This window comes from Lissotriton vulgaris, chromosome 11 (assembly GCF_964263255.1).
Source record: "Lissotriton vulgaris chromosome 11, aLisVul1.2, whole genome shotgun sequence".
Lineage (NCBI taxonomy): Eukaryota > Metazoa > Chordata > Amphibia > Caudata > Salamandridae > Lissotriton > Lissotriton vulgaris.
Window position 1 is genome coordinate 140,053,119 of NC_141699.1, and position 21,093 is coordinate 140,074,211.

Consider the following 21,093-nt stretch of genomic DNA (forward strand, 5'->3'; position numbering starts at 1 on the left):
GGGGTGGCGGGTACCGACGATTGATGCTGACTCCCGGGGAAGGGGGGATGGGGTGCCTTGCTTTTGCCCCGAGGGTTTCTGGTACTGTTTTGGGCTTGCTTTAGTCCTGGTAGCCAGGGCATCGAGGGCCCACTGCCAACGCCCGGCCCGCACCTGGCCCTTAAGGCCTTCCTACGGTGGCGACCGCAGGATTAGTCGGGGACAGGGGGTTTTTGGAGGGTATGGTTTGGATGGGAACTAGATGGTGCTATTTGGGTCCTGTTCTGGGGAGGGTGGTTGGGGGTTTGGTTCGAACTGGGGTTGTTAAGTTTTGGTTGGGGAAAATGGCCGCCATCAGTGCTGGGTTGATTGATGCTCTTTCTTTGTTGGGACCCGGATGGGGAGACTTTGCACGAACGATATGGGACAATGGCTGATGTTGCTAATGTGAAATGTATTACTTGGAACGTGCGGGGGCTCCACACCATGTCTAGGAGTCACAAAGTCCACGCTTATTTAGTGCGTAGGGGGGTACAAATGGCGCTGCTGCAGGAGACCCATCTGAACAAGGCGGAAGGGGCGGCGCTACAGCGTAGGTGGAGGGGGCAGGTCTTTTGCACTTCGTACTCCGCGTATGCCAGAGGGGCGCTGATTTGGGTTAGAGCTGGGGTTCCCTTCCAGGTCACGAAAACAGTGATAGATCCAGAGGGGCGCTATGTAGCCATTTCGGGCACTTTGGGAGGGAGGGACCTAAACGTTTGTTGTGTGTACGCTCCCAATATAGACCAGATTGCCTTCCTTTCCAGGTTATCGGGCTCGTTGGCCCACTTCTTCTCCGGGCCCCTCCTGCTCGGTGGAGATTTCAATTCAGTAGTGATGTGGACACTGACCGCTCGCATCCGCCCCTCCCTGACTCTCCGGTTCGCCGTGTGGCTAAAGGTCATAGGGATTGGCAGACACACTGGGGTCTAACGGATATTTGGAGGGCGCAACACCCCACAACTAGGGACTATTCCTACTTCTCGGGCCTCCATGAGTTACACGTTAGACTGGACGGATTTCTAGGCTCGGCTGAACTGGTTTCGGCAGCGGTCCGATCTGAATACTTGGCCAGGACCATCTCAGATCATAACCCCCTCCTGCTGGACCTTCGTTGGTTTCCGGGGGTGCCTGCGGTGCCCACCTGGAAGTTACGTCCCGAGATCCTTGAGGACAGCGTTTTCAAAGCGGACCTAGGAGATAAGATCTCGGAGTACTTTGCGTCCAACGGGGGCACCGCGAGCTCGAGAGCGCTAGAATGGGACGCTTTTAAGGTGGTGGTGAGGGGATACTGTATTTCCAAGAAGGTCGGCATGAGGCGAATTATCCTTGCCGACTTAGATACAGCTGACCGGAAACTCCGCGAGTTGGAACTCCGCCGCCCCGGGCGCCCTGAACTACAGGAACGCACGGCGGAGGCGAAGGAGGCGGTAGCGGCGGAGGTCGAACGGCTGCGCTGTTTCGACTACAAGGCCTACACGGTTAGGTCCCTCGCAGAGGGGGATAGGTCGAGCGCGCTGCTGGCATGGCTAGCCAACCCCACGCGCCAGTCCTCATTGACGACGTCCATGCGCATGGCGGACGGGACCGTGGTACACACTCAGCCTGAGATTCTGAGCTGCTACCTGCACTACTACGAACGTTTGTACCGCAGTCGCTCTGTCAGAGACCCGGACCTGCTTGATAATTATCTACGGCCCCTGGAGCTCCAAACAGTGGAGCGGGACGTGGCGAAGGCCCTGGGGTCCGACATAGAACTGGGAGAGATCCGCAGCGCCATTAAAAAGATGGCGAGGAATAAGACCCCGGGCCTAGACGGCCTTCCTGTGGAATTTTATGCAGCTTATGCTGACCTCCTAGCCCCAAGGTTATTAATAGTATATAGAGAGGCGAAGAGGCTTGGGCGGCTCCCAGGCTCGATGTGCGAGGCCTTAGTGGTTCCCCTCCTCAAGCCCGGAAGGGACTCGTCCGATCCGGGATCTTACCGTCCCTTATCAATGTTGACGGTTGACTATAAAATACTGAGCAGCATCTTGGCTACGAGGCTGCTGGGTCACATGAGCTCTCTGGTACATGAGGACCAGGCTGGATTCATCCCCAGGCGAAACACGACCATGAACATCCGCAGGTTGTTCCGCTTGCTGGGAGAACCGCTCGTGGATGCCCCGTGCCCGGTAGTCCTATCGGTAGACTTAGAGAAGGCTTTTGACAGCCTGGAATGGGACTACCTGTGCACTGTGTTACGGAAGTTCGGCCTTGGCGAGGGCTTCATCAGATGGACCACGGTCCTGTATGCCTCTGCATCGGCCAGGGTTCGGGCGGGCCCGCTAATTTCCTCACAATACCCGGTGGAGAGAGGCACGAGGCAGGGTTGTTCGTTATCCCCGCTTCTCTTTGCGCTGGCGGTGGAGCCACTCGCGCTGCACCTCCGATCGGGAGCCCATTATAATGGCTTGTGGACACCTTCAGGCCCACACTACGTTTCGCTGTATGCAGACGACCTGCTGCTCTTCCTTGAGGACCCGATTGCTGCCCTGCATGGAGCTGCGACGGCGCTCACGACGTTTGGGGAGGTCTCGGGCCTCCGGGTGAATTGGGCTAAGACCTGTCTTTTCCCGGTTCGCAAAGGCACCCCTAGCCCTGCTCTCAGTAGAGAGATTAGATGGGAACCTGACTGCTTTAAATACCTGGGGGTGTACGTCTACCATGAACCATCTGACCTCCTGGATGGGAACATTGCCCGCGGCACTCGAGCACTACGGGGCAGTATGGACTTCTGGGCTACACTACCGCTCTCGGTGGCAGGGCGGATCGCTTTGCTCAAAATGGTGGCGCTTCCCCGGTTGCTGTATTATTTCCGGGCGCTACCGATCTGGGTCCCACCGGCCACGTTTCGACTATTACGATCAATGATAGTCGGATTCCTCTGGGGCTCGGGCCGCCGAAGGGTGGCCCTCAGGACCCTGATGAGGCCGAAAGCCGAGGGTGGGCTTGCGGTGCCGGACTTTGAAAAGTACTACTTAGCGGCGCAGCTCCAGACTTTCACCCAGGAGATCGCCCGGGAATTCGGGGGCCCAGAAGACAGGAGAGATACGGGTATGGCCAGACATGTTCTCTCCTTCATAGCGCTGCGACAACGTTTGGCCTTACAGGACTTGTCGCTAGAGGAGAAGACCGTTCGCCTGTGTTGGAACCGAGCTCACGCCCGGGGCCACCTGAGAATACCGTATGCGCCTGAAATACCTTTGGGGATGCTGACGGCCTTGCCCCATGGCGGTGATTGGTCACGGTTGGCAAACTGGGAGGACGCAGGCTTACAATTGGTAGGTGACCTCTACGAGGACGGGGCGCTCATGCCATTTCAGGAGCTCATTGATCGCTTCGAGGTTCCTCGCGGCGACTTTCTATTGCACTCGGCCCTAGCCCGAGCGATCCAGGCGCACTGGAAGTGCGGGCAAGAGGAACCCCCTATATCTCCGGTGTGCCAATACGTCATGATGTCGGCGGGTACGGTGAAGGCGGTCACTTGCCTCTACGGTAGACTGATCAATGAGGGGCTGGCCCCCCTCACTATTCTAAGAACCCGTTGGGAGGAGGACATTGGCAAGGAGATCCCGGAGACGACCTGGTCCCAACTGGTGCGGCGAGCCTGGAAGGGCACACGCCACGCCCGCTTTCAATTGGTCCACTACTACGTACTCCATAGGGCATATCTGACCCCGGCGAAAATCCAACGATATTTTGCTACGAGCTCGGCGGACTGCCCCAGATGCCCAGCGCCGGAGGCAGACCTTCTCCACATGTTGTGGGCCTGCCCGGGATTGTCCTCCTATTGGATGGAAGTGGGGAAGACCCTGGAGGAGGTGACAGGGAGATCCTTATCGGTTGATGCGGCAGTGGGACTCCTACACTGGTTTCCACATACCCCCAAAAACAAAATTACTAGCAAATTCATCGATTTGGGGCTTCTCCTTGCTAAACGAGAGGTGACCAGGAACTGGAAGGCACGGGCTGGTCCGACAGGGAGCCGGTGGCACAGCGAACTCTTGAAGTGGGCAGCGGGGGAAAGCACACTGAGATACCAGCTGGCTAGGAGACAGCGTAACGAGAAGGCACAGGAGGCAGCGCTAGAATGGGAGACGTTAGTGCAGGCCCTCAGGGATTATTGCGCCCCCAGCGACTCTGAAAGTGAGGAAGCAGCTCGCCCCGAGTCCCGATAGACGATTGCACTCTACAGCTCTGTCGCTTTCCTCATGGGTCCTCTCACAGATCCTAATGCGGTTGTTACCGTGCACTGATGGCGGGGTTGGGTAGGGATTACTTTGGTTCATAGTGTTTTGAGGGTGGGGTTTTTCTTTCTGGGTTTTGTAGGCTTGTTTGGAAAAGCAGATGACGGACAGTGGATCATACGGACCAGCTTCACCTTCCTGCTGAGCCCCCATTGAATTTCGCCGCCCGGCCTTAGGGTTGTGAGCTGAATGGCTGTGTACGAGTACATACTGCTGGGGGACGGAGGGTTGCGTTTCATTGATTTTGTTTGATCTATAATACTGGTCGACTATGTAACGATTTACTGATTCCTGCAATAAAAATATATTTAAAAAAAAAAAAAAAATGATACGGAATGAAACATTTAATGTGGACATTGGTAAAAGTGGGGGTCTGTCAAGGGTCAAAGGATGGGAGGAGGGGGAGGTCTATCCCTCGGTATGTTTCCCAACGGGTCCATATTTTTCTGTGCTTCTGGGGGCATCCACGGGCCAGAAATACCGCCACCTCAGGGCCCATACACCTGTCCAGTTCAGCCTTCCATTTTCCCGTAGTCAGGGGGGAGGCCCCCTTCCACAGCTGGGCTATGTCACGTTTGGCAATGGTAAGAGCCACAGAAAGAGTAGATGTTGCTTATATTTATTGCCCCCATCTCATCAGTGCTGTGTAAAAGAAAGAGTCTTGGATCCAGTGGGAGCTCCCAAGCAAGTATGTCGCTAAGACAAGAAGCCACCCTCCTCCAAAACGGCTGCAACACCAAACAGCCCCAGACCGTATGTAAGAACGTACCCTCTTCCCCCTCACTTCTCAAACAGGTGGGGGACTGAATTAACCTAATTTTCCAAAGGCAGGATCGAGTGTAGTAAGCTCTATGTGTATACTTAAATTGAATATGGCAGTAGCGTGTAGATACCGCGGCACCTCGAGGACTGGCTATGGCTTAGGCCCAGTCATCTTCAGTCAACTCTGGAATATCATCCTGCCATGTTCTCTTAGTTTTATCAAGGGTAGTTTGTGTGTGCGTCGTCAGTGTTTGGTAAATTTGCCTGATTTTATGGAGCTCCAGGTCACCCATCAGTAGGCGGCCCTCCAGTGGATGGGATTCTGGTAGAGTTTCCAGAGCGAGAATCTGGGGGCCCAATGGGTGACGTAATTGAAGAGATTTATAAAATTGTGTCTTATGTAGGTTAAATTCCCATTGCAATTCAGTGCTGTGCTTTGCATCACATCTCCCAGTGTAGATATCCCCACTGAGTCCCATTGACGAAAAACCTGCAGGGCAGTCCCGGGGCGTATGTGCCTTGCCAGAGAGGGGTTGTCCGAGTCAAGGTCCTGCGCCATCCCATCTGTCTCACCTTGTACCGCCAAAGCTGAATCACAGTTCTACTCGCAGGGGGCAGTGCATTGAGGTTCCTAGAGCTATATAGGAATTGGAGAAGGGGAACCCCTTCCATTGCGGCATGCTCCAGCGCGAAGGCGGGGTCGGTTGGGGAGTTGTACCACCATTTATTTATAATTAGCAGATGATATGCAGCGTATTAGGAATAAGCATCTGCCGCCGTGATCCCCCCACAGTACGTGGATTGTGTGCATGTATGTAGTGCCACCTGGATCACCCCCCCCGCCCCCGGTTCCATAAGAATTTATTGTGTGTGGCGTTAACCTGCGCAAACCAGGACCTCTGTGTATTGTAGGGGAAGTTTTGCTCTTGGTAGAGAATTCTTGGTAGGGACACCATCTTAAATATGGCGACCGCCCATATACAGATAATGGAAGGGAGGACCATATTGCTGTTTCATTGTTTAAACTTGTAAGGAGCGGATTGATATTATTTGCCCAAGAAATCTTTGGGCAGGGTGACATGAATATGCCTAGATATTTAAATCCCTCAGTCATGTGTGAAAATTGCGTCACCCAGGTGCCCCGTCCCTGGTCACCACATACTGGAAAGAGCACGGATTTATCTGGGTTAGTGTGAAGGCCTGTGGTTTCCCCCGAACACCCCGAGAATTTGTAGGAGACGCGGGCCTGAGAACCACGGGTCTGTTAAAAAGAAGAGAACATCATCCACGTATCATGCGATGCAATAGGATCGCGCATGATGCCACTCGAAGCCACAGAATACCGGGTCATTCCGAACCCACACAGCCATGGGCTCCACGGCCTAAGCAAATAAAAGAGGGACAGGGGCAACCTTGCCTCGCACCTCTGTGTATAGGGAAGGGGCATGAAAGATGACTGAGGCTGTCAAATCAGTGTACAGTAAACGGACATAAGTCCTAAAACTTTTTCTCTTAATGCATGTTGGAAAATATTATTCTTGTTGATTCAAAAAAAGAATTAGCTTTGAATTCTTGTAACCTCAAGACATAGTTTAAACAAACAAGGATGACTACAAAAAAGAAATATGGAATTATCATAAAAAAGTAATAGTAAAACACTGCCGACAAGTCCTGGCACTAAATGCACTTATTTTAAATGGTTGTGCACATGTGACCAGGGAATATGCTGCCCTTCACAGCATGAGAACTAATGGCTAAAGTGGTTTGACCAACTTCCCATTCTGCATGCCATGGTGGATTGAAGCAAAACGTAAATAGAAAGTGAACAGACCATAATGGATGAAGAGGGCTACCCAAAGCCCTCTAGGTATGATTTTTTTTAATTATAAAAGTCTGGAAAAAAGAGATAAAGCTGTCTATAGGGCAGTCCTAAATAACAAAGATGCTCTCCCTTCAAGTAAAAGCTCTACTCAGGGGTGTGGAGTTGTATAAAAAATCTATTTATTCAAGTGACCGGATGCTTCAGGAATCTACTTGTCCTGTAAATAAAACACTTAAGTTACGTAATGAGGGGACAATTTATGGCAATTTTCTCATTATATCAGAGCTCTGATAATAATAGCCTGTCTGATTATGGTAGACCTTATATTATATAATAGTTTCAATTCTATCAAGGTTCTTATTTTACCACCATTCTGCAAATCTACATAAAGCGGCTAGAAATAAGCAGGGAGCTGTAGTTCCAAGTTAGGAAAAACATGTGATTCTTAGCATATCCACAAACTAACTTGTTTAAGGATGTTCATCCGATTTCTTTCCAATGTCATTTTTGCACAAGAGAAGTTTGGAAATGTACTTCTGATAAGAGCAGGAATACTATTTCTTACCACGGTGGGGAAAAGAAAGATGTAGGGAAAGGGAATTTTCAATTACTCTGCAAACAGTAACATTATCAAATATATAAATGTGTATATTTGGGCGAACAGAAACGGAATTCCCAAAAGTTTGATTGGAGTATTGTTACAAGGCCTACACCTATAAACTCTTGTGAACTTTGAAGAGTCCTAAATCTGCACATATATTCACCTAATAGTGAACTTTTGTGACATTATTTAAGAATTAGTCCCCCAATTTATTTTCATGTTGTCCATGATGGTTTTCCATGGAATTTCCATCATTAATATTATTTTGATTACATATTGTCATGCATCACACGGTTTACTAAATGATAAGTTTGAGAAATTAGATTTTGAACTGCACAGCAGTTTAGCAAAACTTTTTTTTGAGTTGCAATTTTTCTGTGTACATGGTTTTACATTGTAACAAAGTGTTGCTAAGAATTCACACGTCTTCATCTCTAGCAACCACATTGTTGTCTGGTTCAGTGTCTTCTAAACAGACCCTGTGCATGTGGACAGTTTTTGCATTGCTACCCAATACTAGAAAGATAATAGGCATACATCTATCTGGTAAGCCACAAGGTGGAAAGTACTTTGATTGAGAAATACTTCCATTCCTGAAATTTCTAAGGCTACTATTAGGAAGTCAGTTCGCACCTCTGCTGAACATTGTTGTCTGGAATCTGACTCAAGGAAAGATACCTTGCTGGGTCAGGCTACTCTTTGAATCTCATTTGCATAAAATGTTTAAGATTGTGGATTGATCACACTTTTAAAGTTATGTTGGCTTGCTATTCCAGTCTACATTTTGTGAATATCCGTACGGATTACATTGTTAAATTACTTACTTGTAATCCTAATTCTTTCTCTGAATTCATAAAAGCCCCATCCGGCTCAATTCTTTTAGGGTCACAGATTCTGATAATGATATGCTGTACAGCTATCTTCCCTCTGTTCCAAAAACAGACTTTCGGTCACCCTGTAGGGCATGAAGGGATAGAGCAACTTTCCAAGGCTCTAAACAGAACTGGTTCCGTTTTCTCAATGTTATAGTGTTTTTACATTGGGGCCATATTCCTGCCGTTTTCTAAGTGGCGTCTCAACCACTTGTTCTGTGTAATTAATATATTGGCAAATAAAAAAAAAGAGTATAATGTTTTTTGTTTTTTTTTGAAAAACCTTTTTTGAAAATTCAAGGCACACAGCTATCCAGCCGTACATCCCTGAGGCTAGGCAGCATTATAAAGAACGGAGAAGAGGTGTGCACAGATCAAATTGAGGAGCAAATCAGGTTTAGTTTTGTATTATAAATAAGAAACCTAAGAAAACAGCAAGAAGAAAACAATAAAGAAAAGAGGTGGCAAGGTATAACACATGAGCGGCTATGCACGACTCCAGGGGGCGGGTGGGACCATTTAGCTCTCTGTAATAACCATACTGGAAAAGCATACAAAGTGGGGGGGGGGGGGAAGAAAAACAGGATTCCGTTTAGGAAAAAAGTTGGGCGGAAGGAAGGGCTAGGGAGAGAGACGAATCTCCAGCGGGCCTGTATCGGGGGGCACACAAATATCACCTCTGTATTCATTCCACGCACCCCAAACAACCCCCACCTCTTGGGTTTACCCCTGGCCACATACACAGTCTTCTCACGGAGCATGCACCAGTCCATATTGGTTTTCCACAGTTCCACGGTGGGGGGAGTCGGGGCACCCCACTTTTGAGCAATGTCTCGCTTGGCCACCATGTACCCCAACGTGACCCAACGGGTTTGAGCAATAGTGTAGTCAGTCGGACCCCACACGTTCAACAAGCAGCGCCGAGCCTCTGCAGTCAAATCCACACCGGTCACCTCACGCAAGACCACATGTACCCGTTCCCAATAGGAGGCAATAACCTGGCATTCCCAAATGGTATGCATGAAAGTGGCCAGTGCACCGCACCCACGCCTACAGAGACCATCCGCAGAGAGCCCCATGCAAATCAGTCTAGGGCCAGTTACATAAACTCTGTGGAGTATCTTCAGTTGGACTAAGCGCAGCCTTGCCGAAATCGCCACTTCCTTGGGGGAAGACACTGCACACTGCCAATCCTCATCATCCAACTCAATCCCATCACGCACCCATTGGTCTCTCACATTCAACAACAGATCCGTCCGAACATTTATCAACTTTTTATAGGTCAGGGAAATGGCACTGTCAGGCAAATGGCCGTCCAGCACCCTGTCTTCCAGCGGGGATGACTCGGGGACCTTCTCGATAGCGGGCAGGGCAGACGTAAGGGCATGTCTCAATTGGGCGTATCTGAAATACTCAGTGGCACCCAGTTGAAATTCAGTTTTCAGAGCCTCAAAATACTTAATTTCCCCCCTGGCCATCACATCAGCCACCTTGGAAATACCAATGAGGTCCCACCGGTCAAACCCCTTCGAGTGCCACAGCCTACCCAGCAAGTCAGAGTCATAAAGCGGAGTGGCCATAGTAAGCCTGCCCTTCCACCCCAATGCTTTCGTAATGGCCCTCCAAAGGTGCACCGCGGTCCTGGTGGGACCAGTCATTTTTCCATCCAGAGATCTAGAGTACAGCGCTCTGTAGTACATCCCATCATTCAAGAGCCAGCGGTCCATGGCGTACCCCGGACTCTCCGCCGGCCCATAAAAGCTGTGATTAAGAGCGGCCAGTTGGGAGGCCCAATAGTACCGGCGGATGTCAGGCAGAGCAATACCGCCATCGTACCAGGGGATAGTCAGTTTTAACTACGGCGATACGCGGCCTACCCTCCCACAAGAGGGTCCGCTGTAGACCTTCAATTTCCTTGAAGTATTTGGAGGGGACGGGATCCTGCGTGTTCTGGAGCGCGTACAGGAATCGCGGCAGGGACATCATCTTGAACAATGTCGCGCGGCCCAGCAGGGACAGCGGCAGTCTTTTCCAGCCCTCCACGTCGCGCCTAAGGCGCGCAAGAGGGGGAAGAAAGTTGCTAGCGTATCGTACCCGGGCATCCGTTGATATATAGATACCCAGGTACTTAAACCCTTGCCGCGAGACCTGTATAGCGCAACCCCTAGGAAGACGTGGGGTTTCTCCACTGAGCACATAGAGATAGGATTTCGACCAGTTAATAACTAGGCCCGAGTACCCACCAAAAGTGCTCAACACATCAAAAGCCACAATTAAAGACCGACAGGGGGAAGTGAGGTAGAGCAGGATATCGTCCGCGTACAATGAGATCCGGTCCTCAAAGCCCGGTGACCACCTGATCCCACAGATGTCGGGGTGGGTGCGTATCCGGGCAGCGAGCGGCTCAAGCGCCAAAGCAAAAAGGAGCGGCGACAGTGGACAACCCTGTCTAGTACCCCTGCGCAAGGCAAAGGAAGCCGACACCCGGCCGTTGACCGTTACATTGGCCAACGGGGAGGCATAGAGAAGCCTGACCCAGCCAATAAAGTCGGGGCCAAACCCAAACTTGGACAACACCGCCCAAAGATAATTCCATTCGAGAGAATCAAACGCCATCGTCGCGTCCAGTGAGGCCAGGACGGTCGGCTCGCAGAGTTTGTGAACCCGCGCCATGACAGCGTGAAGCCTCCGAAGATTAAGAGCGGTGTTGCGGTGAGGTATAAAACCCGACTGGTCCGGATGGACCAAGTCGGCGATCACACCCACCAGCCGGTTAGCCAGTAACTTAGCCAGAATCTTGGGTTCGGCATTCAGCAGGGAGATCGGGCGGTACGATCTGCAGAGGTCCCTGGGCTTCCCCTCCTTATGAATAACCACAATAGTGGCCAATCGCTGATCCAGCGGAAGCTCACCAGCCTCACGAGCCTCCAAAAACATACGCCGCAGGGGCACTGCGACGGTGTCAGCCTTAATCTTGTAGAGTTCCACCGGAAGACCGTTGGGACCGGGAGCCTTACCAGAGCGCAAAGATCGTATCGCGAGCGCCACCTCATCAGCCGTAATGCCCCTGTCCATGTCGTCACGCTCGGTGTCCGACAGGCAAGGGAGCTCAACTCCCTCCAGAAAAGAGGCTGAGTCCGACTCAGTCAAAGTGGAAACCGAGGTGTAAACCGTGTCGAAATAGTCGGCAAAAGCCGAAACAATAGCGCTGGGGTCAGTAACGACCACCCCGTCCTCACCAAGAACCTCGGGCACCACGCGGGAAGCCATCTCCCTCCTATCCAACCAGGCAAGGAGCTTGCCCGCCTTGTCCCCTGCATCATAGATCCTCCCTTGCTGCTCCCTGCCCACCGCCCTGGCAGCGTCAGTGGCAGTGGCTCGATACTCCGACTGCTTTAAGGAGAGGGCGTGCAGCAGTTCAGGTGTCGGATTTATTTCCAGTTGAGAATCAAGGTCCTCAATTTCCGACTCCAACCGCACCATTTCCTCATCCCTGCGTCTGCGCACCTCGGCTATTAAGGAGAAGGCTTCTCCTCTCAGGACAGTTTTGAAGGCCTCCCACAATGATAAGGCCGATGATACCGAGCCCGTATTCTCGGAGAAATACAGGTCGATAGCTTTAGCTAGGAGGTCACGAGTTTTGGGGTTGCGAAAGTACCAAGGATTGACCGGTACTAGTCTAGAGGTTGCCACAATACCAAAGTCAAACGACACCCAGACCGGGGAGTGGTCCGATACGCCTCTGGCCATCAGACGGGCTCCGGAAACAGTCGATGCCTGAACCGTCGGAGTCAAGATATAGTCACTCCTAGATAGGCTTCCGTGCGCGCCCGAGTGAAAGGAGTACTGCCGCTGGGCGGGATGGAGAAGCCGCCAACATTCAATAAGACCCATAGTGCTCAGGAAAGTCGGGAGCCATGATTGCGCACCACGGAGATCTCTGGATGGAAAACGGTCAAGGGTCCCCGACACCACCGCATTAAAATCCCCACCAAGAATGAGCAATCCCTCTGGCAGGCCCAAAATGGCGCCCCCGAGATCCTGGAAGGTAGTCGTCTGCAGGCCGGGGGGGACATAAACAGAAACCAAAACCAGGGTACGCCCCTCCCATCTACCCACAACGGCAACATAGCGGCCCCTGTCATCAATCACCTTAGTCTCCACCTCCAATGGGAGAGACATGCGCACCATGATCCCAACCCCTCGGGACCCCGAGGAGAACCCGAAGTGAGCCACCATCTTAAACCCTTTCCTATTGAGTGCATGGCACGTATTGCCAATGAGATGCGTCTCCTGTAGCAAAATGACATCGGGTACACAACGTTTAGACATCTGCAGTACAACCCCACGTTTAATGCGGTCCCCCAGCCCGTTCACATTCCAACTCAATACGTTTAATGTCTTACACCCCATCATCAAAGAAGCTCCGTCCCAACCACCACCCCCAGAATAAAGCTACCGCAACATAGTAAACAGGAGAATAGTCACCTTGCCTCAAGAGAAAATAAAAAGGAGAAACATAAGGAGAACACTCAAACCAACCACCCCCCACCCTGCAGCCCTGCATTAGACTAAGAAGCCCCCCCAACCAGCAGTGTGCCTGTTGCCCCCAAAAACTAATCTACGGAAAGCCCCCAGAGGAGAAAGGAGACATCCTATCACCCCCCGTTATCCTCCAAAGTTGAAAAGCAGCATTAGAAAGAAAAAGAGAAACATTAGTCCGTGACTGATTGCACTTGCAGGGCCTTCCACCGAAAGAAGTCCGAGGAAACATTGTTCATTCCTGAAGATCAGGACCACCCAACGCCTCTTCCGACTGATCTGCAGGGCCAGTCCGATGTTGAGGCAAGGTGTCCAGCCAGTCCCCGGCAGCCTCCGGCAAGTCAAAAAACACTGCCCGGGCGCCATGTTCTATCCGAAGTTTCGCCGGGAATAGCATAGAGTACTTCATCCCCATCTCCCTCAGCCTTTGCTTGACGCCCATAAAACTCTGCCGGCGTTTCTGAACCGCTTGAGTGAAGTCGGGGAAAAAGTTCACATCGGCATTCTGAAATTTCAACGGACCACCTCTTCTCGATGCCTGCAGGATCGCATCTCGGTCCCTGTAGTTGAAAAGTCTGGCAATGATGGGGCGCGGAGATGCTCCCAGTTTCGGTTGGCCACCGGGTAATCTGTGCGCTCGCTCCACCGAGAAGAACTTGCTCAGTCCACCGGGAGCCAAGTGCTTCAACACCAAGGTCTCAACAAAGAGATCGGCTGCGTCTTCCTCGGCGCCCTCCGGCACACCGATAATGCGGACGTTCTGGCGCCTTGCCCGTCCTTCAAAGTCATCGAGCCTGCGGGCAAGCAGCGAGTTAGCGGCTTTCAGGTCCCGAACCTCCGATTGCACGTCGGACATATCGGTAGTCAAACTCGACGTCTTAATGTCGAGCGACTTGACTCTGTCGTTCGTCTTTCCGAGGTCGGCCCTGATAAGGTGGACTTCAATCGCCAACGTGTCGACCTTGTGCAACAGCACTTCGTGCTGCTTATGCATGTCGGCCTTGATGCCCGCAATGGCCCCCATAACATCCCGGAGGGTGGGTTCATCATCGTCCGGAGACACATCGTGCTGCGAGTCTTTGGCTTGGCCTGAAGCACCAGGCGATCCCTTTGGAAGGGAGAAGCGTTCAGAGATGGTGGTCTGCGAGAGGGAAGGTTTCCTACTAACTCTCGGTGGCTTCCCTTTGTCCGGGTCACCCCTGCCCGCCATGATGGGCGACGGGGGTATCACAGCCCAGAGAGAGGTCCAGCCGGCACTACCACTTCCAGACGGCAGAAATCAGTAATCGCCTCCACCGTCTCATCAGAACGTCAGGCCGCTGGACAATCTGGTCTGGCCACCAGCGCAGAACGGGGCAGCTCCAACCTCTCGAGCTGCCACCGTGTGGAGGCACCACCGTCCCCCTCGTAATGCCAGACCGTTATGGCGTCGTCGTCACCAATCTTCATCACGGTGTAACTCAGCGCAGGAAACCTGGATCCTCGATCGGAGAACGGGCCCCGCCTCAGCAACAGTACCGCAACAAATTCCCACTACCGTGGGACAGGATAGGCAGCAGGATCAATACGGAGGATCGGAGCTCCGAGCTCACGAGGCCATCTTGGTTGCCCGCGAAGCTCCTCCTCCAAAAGAGTATAATGTTGCTTCTTTGGACAAGTTACTTATTATGTGCTTTAATTGAATGGTTACAAGTATCGTAACAAGTTGTGTTTCGGGATCTTGCACAAACGCAGAGCTACTCTACCTTTTATGAATTCAGAGGGAATATCAATGGCTAAGAACAAGGATTACAAATAACCTTTACTTTTCAAGTCATCTTGCAGCTTCAATGGTTGCCACTACTTCTACTGCTTACAGTTGGAGACCTCCTGGTTATAACGATACATGTAGCCTTCATGAATTCATAAGCTTGTCTACCTTTACCTGGAGGGTATGAGGGAAATCAAGGAACAACGTCTCAAAGTCAACTAGGTTGTGGCTACTAGGGCTGTCACATTTTCTGGTGGTGCACTGGAAGGGAAGTTCTTGAAAAACGTGATTGGAGGCTTTGATAGTTTCTACTATCCTTGTATGTGGGTGATGAGTGGCGAAGGAAAAGTGATGGTTGTGCGGTTGGTCTAGTCAGCATGTCTTGTAGGACAGATGAGGTTAATCACAGTTTAGCAAATTAAGTCCAGTGTGTGCTCCTAAGAAGATGTGCGAGCAATATGACAAGCTAAGGGATATTGACAGTGTCCAGCAGACTAGAGATGGCACATTTCATGGTTTTAGGTAATGCACCACATGGGGGGCTAAAGTTGATAAAGAAGAGGATGTTCACATAGCTGGTCAAGGACACCATAACAACACTGGACATCTGAAAACTGCAGGCTAGAGCAGTGTTTCCCAAACTATGGGCCGCAAACCACTGGTGGATCGAGAGCCACTTTTTGGTGGGTCATGAAACTCCCAGCATTAAATAAAGATGCCTTTAAATTGTGCATTTATCTTGTCACATTTGAGGCATTTCAAAGACAGAGGTTAACTGTCAAGCTATATCATCTGGCAAATTGCTGCTAATTTTTTTAACATGGGGATTGGTGCTTACATACTCCTCCCTATTTGCAGTCATAGAAAGAAAAGTAAAGCCAACTATGTGACAAATATGCTGGGCTACAGGGAAGTTTGAATGGAAAGGCTTTATGATGTAATTTTTTTGTTGGCGAACAACAAAATGTGTAAACCTGTAAATGAAATATATGCATTCAGCAGTTAGGACAGAAAAAATGAAACACATTTTTTATAACTCTAAAGTGTGATGGAACAAAGATGATAATAGAATCCAAACAAATCAAGAAACTTTACTTTTTGTTGCACAAATGATATTCACTGAAACCCGATTTCTACACATTATCATTGTGTGCAATATTTATTTTTGTCAGTACAACTAAATAATCTGTGCAAATTTAGTGGTCATTTCAATAGAAAATGTTCTTGCAGGGCGAGTGCTAAGTAGGTTGAAAAAGTTTGTCGTTCGAAAAATTGGGTCATTGTTCTTGAAAGTTTCAGAAGCACTGGGCTAGAGTAAACTGGCTGAAAGGTGAGTCTGTCTTACTGACAGTGGGACATCTGTTGCTGTGAAGGAAGGGGCGGATCCTCCTATAAGGCGGATGAGCGTCGCCCCACTAGTTAAAATGCCCCCAGATAAAAAACAAAATGGTCATAGATATTATTACCATTTTAATTTTTCATTGACTTTACAAACCCCTGTCCCGAGCCAAGTCTCAGGACAGGGCGGGCAGATGTTGACAGACAGCAGCAGAAAGTGATGGGCTGGGCACTTTAAAATGTGCATGTCTCTTTGGCCAGCCGGCTTGCGACGGCCAGGTAGATATGCGCACTTTAAACCCCTGTACCCAGCTGTCTTAGACAATTGGGTTGAGGCCGCGAAAAGGCCCAGAGGGTCATTGGAGCACTGAGAAAGCCTGCTCCAACCAATCGCGGCACTGCTCTCATGCTGGCTAATAGCATGAGAGCAATGCCAGGATTGGTTAGGGAAGTTGGCTGGGCCCAAGGAGAGAATAACACCGGGATGTAGCGAGGATGCGCAGCGAGGTACGTGTGTTTTATTTCATTTTTTAAATGTTTTATGTTTATTGTGCCCTAAATTACCAATATGCATTACATAACCGTTTAAAAATTACAATTTTTAACTTTAAGACGATAATAAGTGATATCAGCATGAATTTTGTTATATATTACCCCCATTCGCCCACCCCTCCCCATGGATCGTACCCGCCTCTGTTTAGAGGACAGAGACACATAAAGAGGAGCGGTCAGGAATGAGAGAGTACCTCCTCCACCACTTTTCAGTTCATTCTTGACAAAGAAATGCTTCCAGAGTTCTGGTTGTGGTTTTATATCTGTTTATTTGTCCAAAGTTGATTGCATGGTAAGATAAAGAGACTTTCACACAGCCAACACGTGTTTCGCCTCTAAGTTGTCATTGAGACCAGGGCTTCCCCAGGGCTATAAATGAAATAAACAACACAATCTTTGTTCCTGTTTTGGTAATGGTGTATTACTTCCATCAGGTGTTTAGCAGCGAGGATGAGGAATGAGGTCCACCAAAAGTACTTCGCAGTGGGGGGGGGGGGGGTGAATGGTGATTTATCAGCTTAACATATGGTATATATGGGGTGACAATGCTAAGGAACAGGGTGCAGTGATTTGTGAAAGTGCAATTTGTGATACAAAGAAATATTATTGCATGCTTTGTTTTAGAGCTGGCTGTCGAGACTCAGGAAATTACCGGGGGACTAAAGTTCATGATACAATGGTAAGCTTATAGTTTGGGAGAGGCTTATTTTGTGAGATATAGGTTAATCATGCTGATCCCAAGTACTTTGTTAATAGTATAAATTCATGCTTGTTGAGGTGAATCTTATCATGAGAAAGAAACTGATTCGGTCAGTGAGATATGCTCATTGTTCCAGTAGCGTAAGCACTGTCTAGTTACATTGTATGTACAGTAATTTATACCTTACAGCAAGTTCATAGCTGGTCTTTGATTCCAATTTCGAATATACTGTGTGGATTCTACATGCCACCATCCCTCTACCCATGTTGTGGCTTTAAGGCAAGACCTGCCAACTTTGGAACTTGGAAACCAGGTTTGAACCTCGGCATCAGCTCAACATCCTGTGATTTTTTCACAGTGCCTATAAACAATTAATGAGACCTTATTTAACTGTTGCTTATGTAAAATGCTCCAATCCATTCTGGTCAAGTTGGCGCTATATAAAAACTGCAGAAAAGTGCATAAACAGGTAAAAACAAAGCCTTATCATGTGGAAAGACAAACAGACACCCATTTACTGGTTGATTTATACAAAGTAAAACCAGAAAATCTAGTTAAATTGTGGCTTTCCTGCATACATTGTGTGTTCTTGGGCAAATATTTAATTTCACCAAAACTCCTTTTTCTTCATTATCACATATAAAAGCTCCTTCAAATATGTGAGGTCTGAATACCAGCAGGGGAGGCTCATCCGCTATGGTGGAGGAGTGTCGCCCTACTTCCCAAAGAGGCAAATGAAAAATAAAATAATCTTAGTGCAGATTTTTATTTGTTTTACAGTGTTTTATATAGTGCGAACTTGACCCAAAGGTATCGGGTATCAGAGCGCTTAAACATGAGCAACAGTTGTGTTACATGAGGACATGTAACGCAACTCATGAGATCATTTTATTTTTAGGCCTGTGGCTGACTTGGGGGCGGGGCCACAGCACTGCCGCAGGGCGTGGAAGAGTGGTGGGCTCTGCTGTCAGTGCACATGAAGGTTTGGCCGGCAGGCCGTTTGAGGAAGACCAAACCGTCATGCACACTGACATCTCTCCAACCCAACTGTATTGCTGGGACGAGAGATCAGCAGGCACCGGGTCCCATGTACCGATGGAGCACTAAACCAGTCCGCTCTGCCCAATTCTTTACCTGCTCTCATGGTGAGAGCAGCGTTGGTATTGGCCGTAGGTGACGCTGGGAGCTTCAGCCTGTGACAGATGAGAAGCCTGGCCAGCAGATGACCGGCAGGTATATTTCTTTTGTTCTTTTATTTCAGCCCCCTTGCGTGGCCCCTACTCCCTGTGCTGCCTCGGCCCCACCACATTTCCCTTACATCAGCTGCTACTGAATACCAGTTGTACAAAACCTACTGTTTTTAATAGATTGTAATATTGCTCACTAATATCTTGGGCCATGTACAGGGTTTAAAAGACAACTGTATAATCTTTTAGCTCACTAGTGATTCAGGTTTAAAACCTATCACTTTTAATAAGTACTTATTAGTGCAGTGCTATAACTTGACTTGTTAATGTTAAAGCTTCCACATGAGAAAGTAATGCACTTTTTTAATTTTGAAGAGACTTTATCGTATTTTACATGATGTCGATTGTATGATTTACATAGTAAACATTTTCAGGGCTCAGCTCGTGCACGAGCTCCAAGGGCCGAGGCACCCTCTGCTCGTCTTAACCCTCTTAATTTGTTGGCCAGCCCCTCAACTTCTCCCTACGCTATATATTAGAGCGTCACTGCTGTGTGGAAACTAATCAGGAGTCCAGACGCTGGGGTTACATCGGTTTTAGCATTTGCTCTCATTATGGGCAGAATCAAGCCTTAAACCCGGGAAAATACAGGAAAATAGACACAGGTGGATATGCCATTGCCAACATCATACACCTAGGAAAAGGAAGATATAAAAGGAGGGGGATGCATGTTTCCAATTGACGTGCTTAGAAAAAGAACCCATTTTAGGAGGGAGGCAGGTAAAATAACGCCATTTTATTTTGCTTTAAAAATCGGGACACTAGTCTGTCGGCATGTTTGGGTGAAAAAAGCATAGCGAAAAAAATGGAGGCGTTTGAGTGTTTCCGGCAGGCAACTGACCGTGTGAGCGGTAATGTGCAGGGGCCTTTGGTCCGGTAAAGCAGCCGATACGGTGGCGTTTTAGATAAACTCCGTTTCAAGATGCCCTAAGCAGCCAACTCGTTCCGCCACAGCAGCATTTAATGCAATTGAAGTGCGCATGCGCGCTAGTGGTCCTTGGCGAAAGTTCTTTAGACGCATACGTAAAAGGGGTTCCTTTCGGTTTCTCTGCACATGCGCAATACGGATTCTGGTAGAGTGATGTTTCTAAAGGACTTCATTGCTACAAAGTTACTGTCTGTTTACCTAAAATTGGAGATTGTAACAAGCATTTACAATGCAACGGTTTCGCCTTTGAAAAAGTTAGAGCTATTGGCATTGTAAATGACAACATGTTTATGTATGTGTTGGTTTTGAAAACAGATAAATAAATGACACTGTCATTTACAATGCCAATAGCTTAATCTCTCGAAAATGCCACACACAAACACACAGACCCACGCAGAGTCCCACACACATACATACCTACAGAGCCACACACACACACAGAGCCACACACACACATACACAGAGCCACATACACAGACACATACACAGCTCCCCCTCCCCCCCCCCCCCCCTTCCCCTCGGGACGCACCCTCCAGGGCCAGCATGGACGGGAAGTCCTTGCAGTTTGAGATGCCGGTGGAGTCAGTGATGCAGGTCTTCCACAAGTTGGACCAGAAGGTGGCCGTGGTGATGACCGTGCCGTCGATGCTCGACACCTTCTAGTAGTCGGTGTGCAACGTGGAGCAGACCAGCACCCAGCCCGACAGGGCCAGCAGGAAGGCCACGATATCCCCCGCCATGCTGGACATGGTCACCGGCAAGGGTCACAGGGCACAGGTGTCAGAGCTGAGGGCACGGGTGAGGGCAGAGGGCACAGGGGTAAGAGCTGAGGGCAGAGGGGTGAGGGGTGAGAGCTGAGGGCACAGGGGTAAGAGCTGAGGGCACAGGGGTAAGGGCTGAGGGCACAGGGGTAAGAGCTGAGGGCACAGGTAAGAGCTGAGGGTACAGGAGTCAGAAGCGAGGGCCTAGGAAGAGCTGAGGGCACAGGGCAGGGTAAGAGCTGAGGGCAGAGGGGTAAGAGCTGAGGGCACAGGTAAGAGCTGAGGGCACAGGAGTCAGAAGCGAGGGCCTAGGAAGAGCTGAGGGCAGAGGTCAGGGTAAGAGCTGAGGGCAGAGGGGTAAGAGCTGAGGGCACAGGTAAGAGCTGAGGGCACAGGGGTAAGAGCTGAGGGCACAGGGGTAAGAGCTGAGGGCACAGGTGTAAGATCTGAGGGCACAGGTAAGAGCTGAGAGTACAGGGGTAAGAAGTGAGTGAGGGCCCGGGGTGAGATCAGATGGCAGAGGATTTAGAGCTGAGGGCACCTGCGAGGGCAGAGAGCAACGCGGTAAAGCACCTTTACCTGCGCTCATATTTACTAAATTATCTTATCTGAATACTTTATAACTCATATTGCACAGGTGAAATTTGCTCGTCCTTCACAGTATGCTTAGCAGGGGTCAAATCTGGTAAATGGTTCCGGTGCTGGGTAATTGTGCACAGACATTAGTAGCGGCCAGGGAGTATGAGAATGATATTCACACTGACCTTCCGGTGCGAAAAATACACTCATGACGTGTGTTGTGTAAAACTCTATTGCACCATTGCAAACCTCCATAGCACTGACTCCATGACCGCAATTTATTTATTTATTTTCATTTATTTTCTTATATAGCGCAGGATTCGATCCCGAAG

General features: G+C 49.7%; 1 protein-coding gene across 1 annotated transcript in view; it reads right to left on the reverse strand.

Annotated features, from left to right (window-relative positions):
* Window positions 1-19,481, reverse strand: part of ARL6IP4 (ARF like GTPase 6 interacting protein 4) — a 97,067-nt gene extending 77,586 nt beyond the window's left edge. Inside the window, exon 1 of the mRNA XM_086942935.1 lies at window positions 19,335-19,481. The gene's annotated coding sequence lies outside the window, so the exon portion shown is untranslated. The remainder of the gene's footprint in view (window positions 1-19,334) is intronic.
* Between the last annotated feature and the right edge of the window lie 1,612 nt (window positions 19,482-21,093).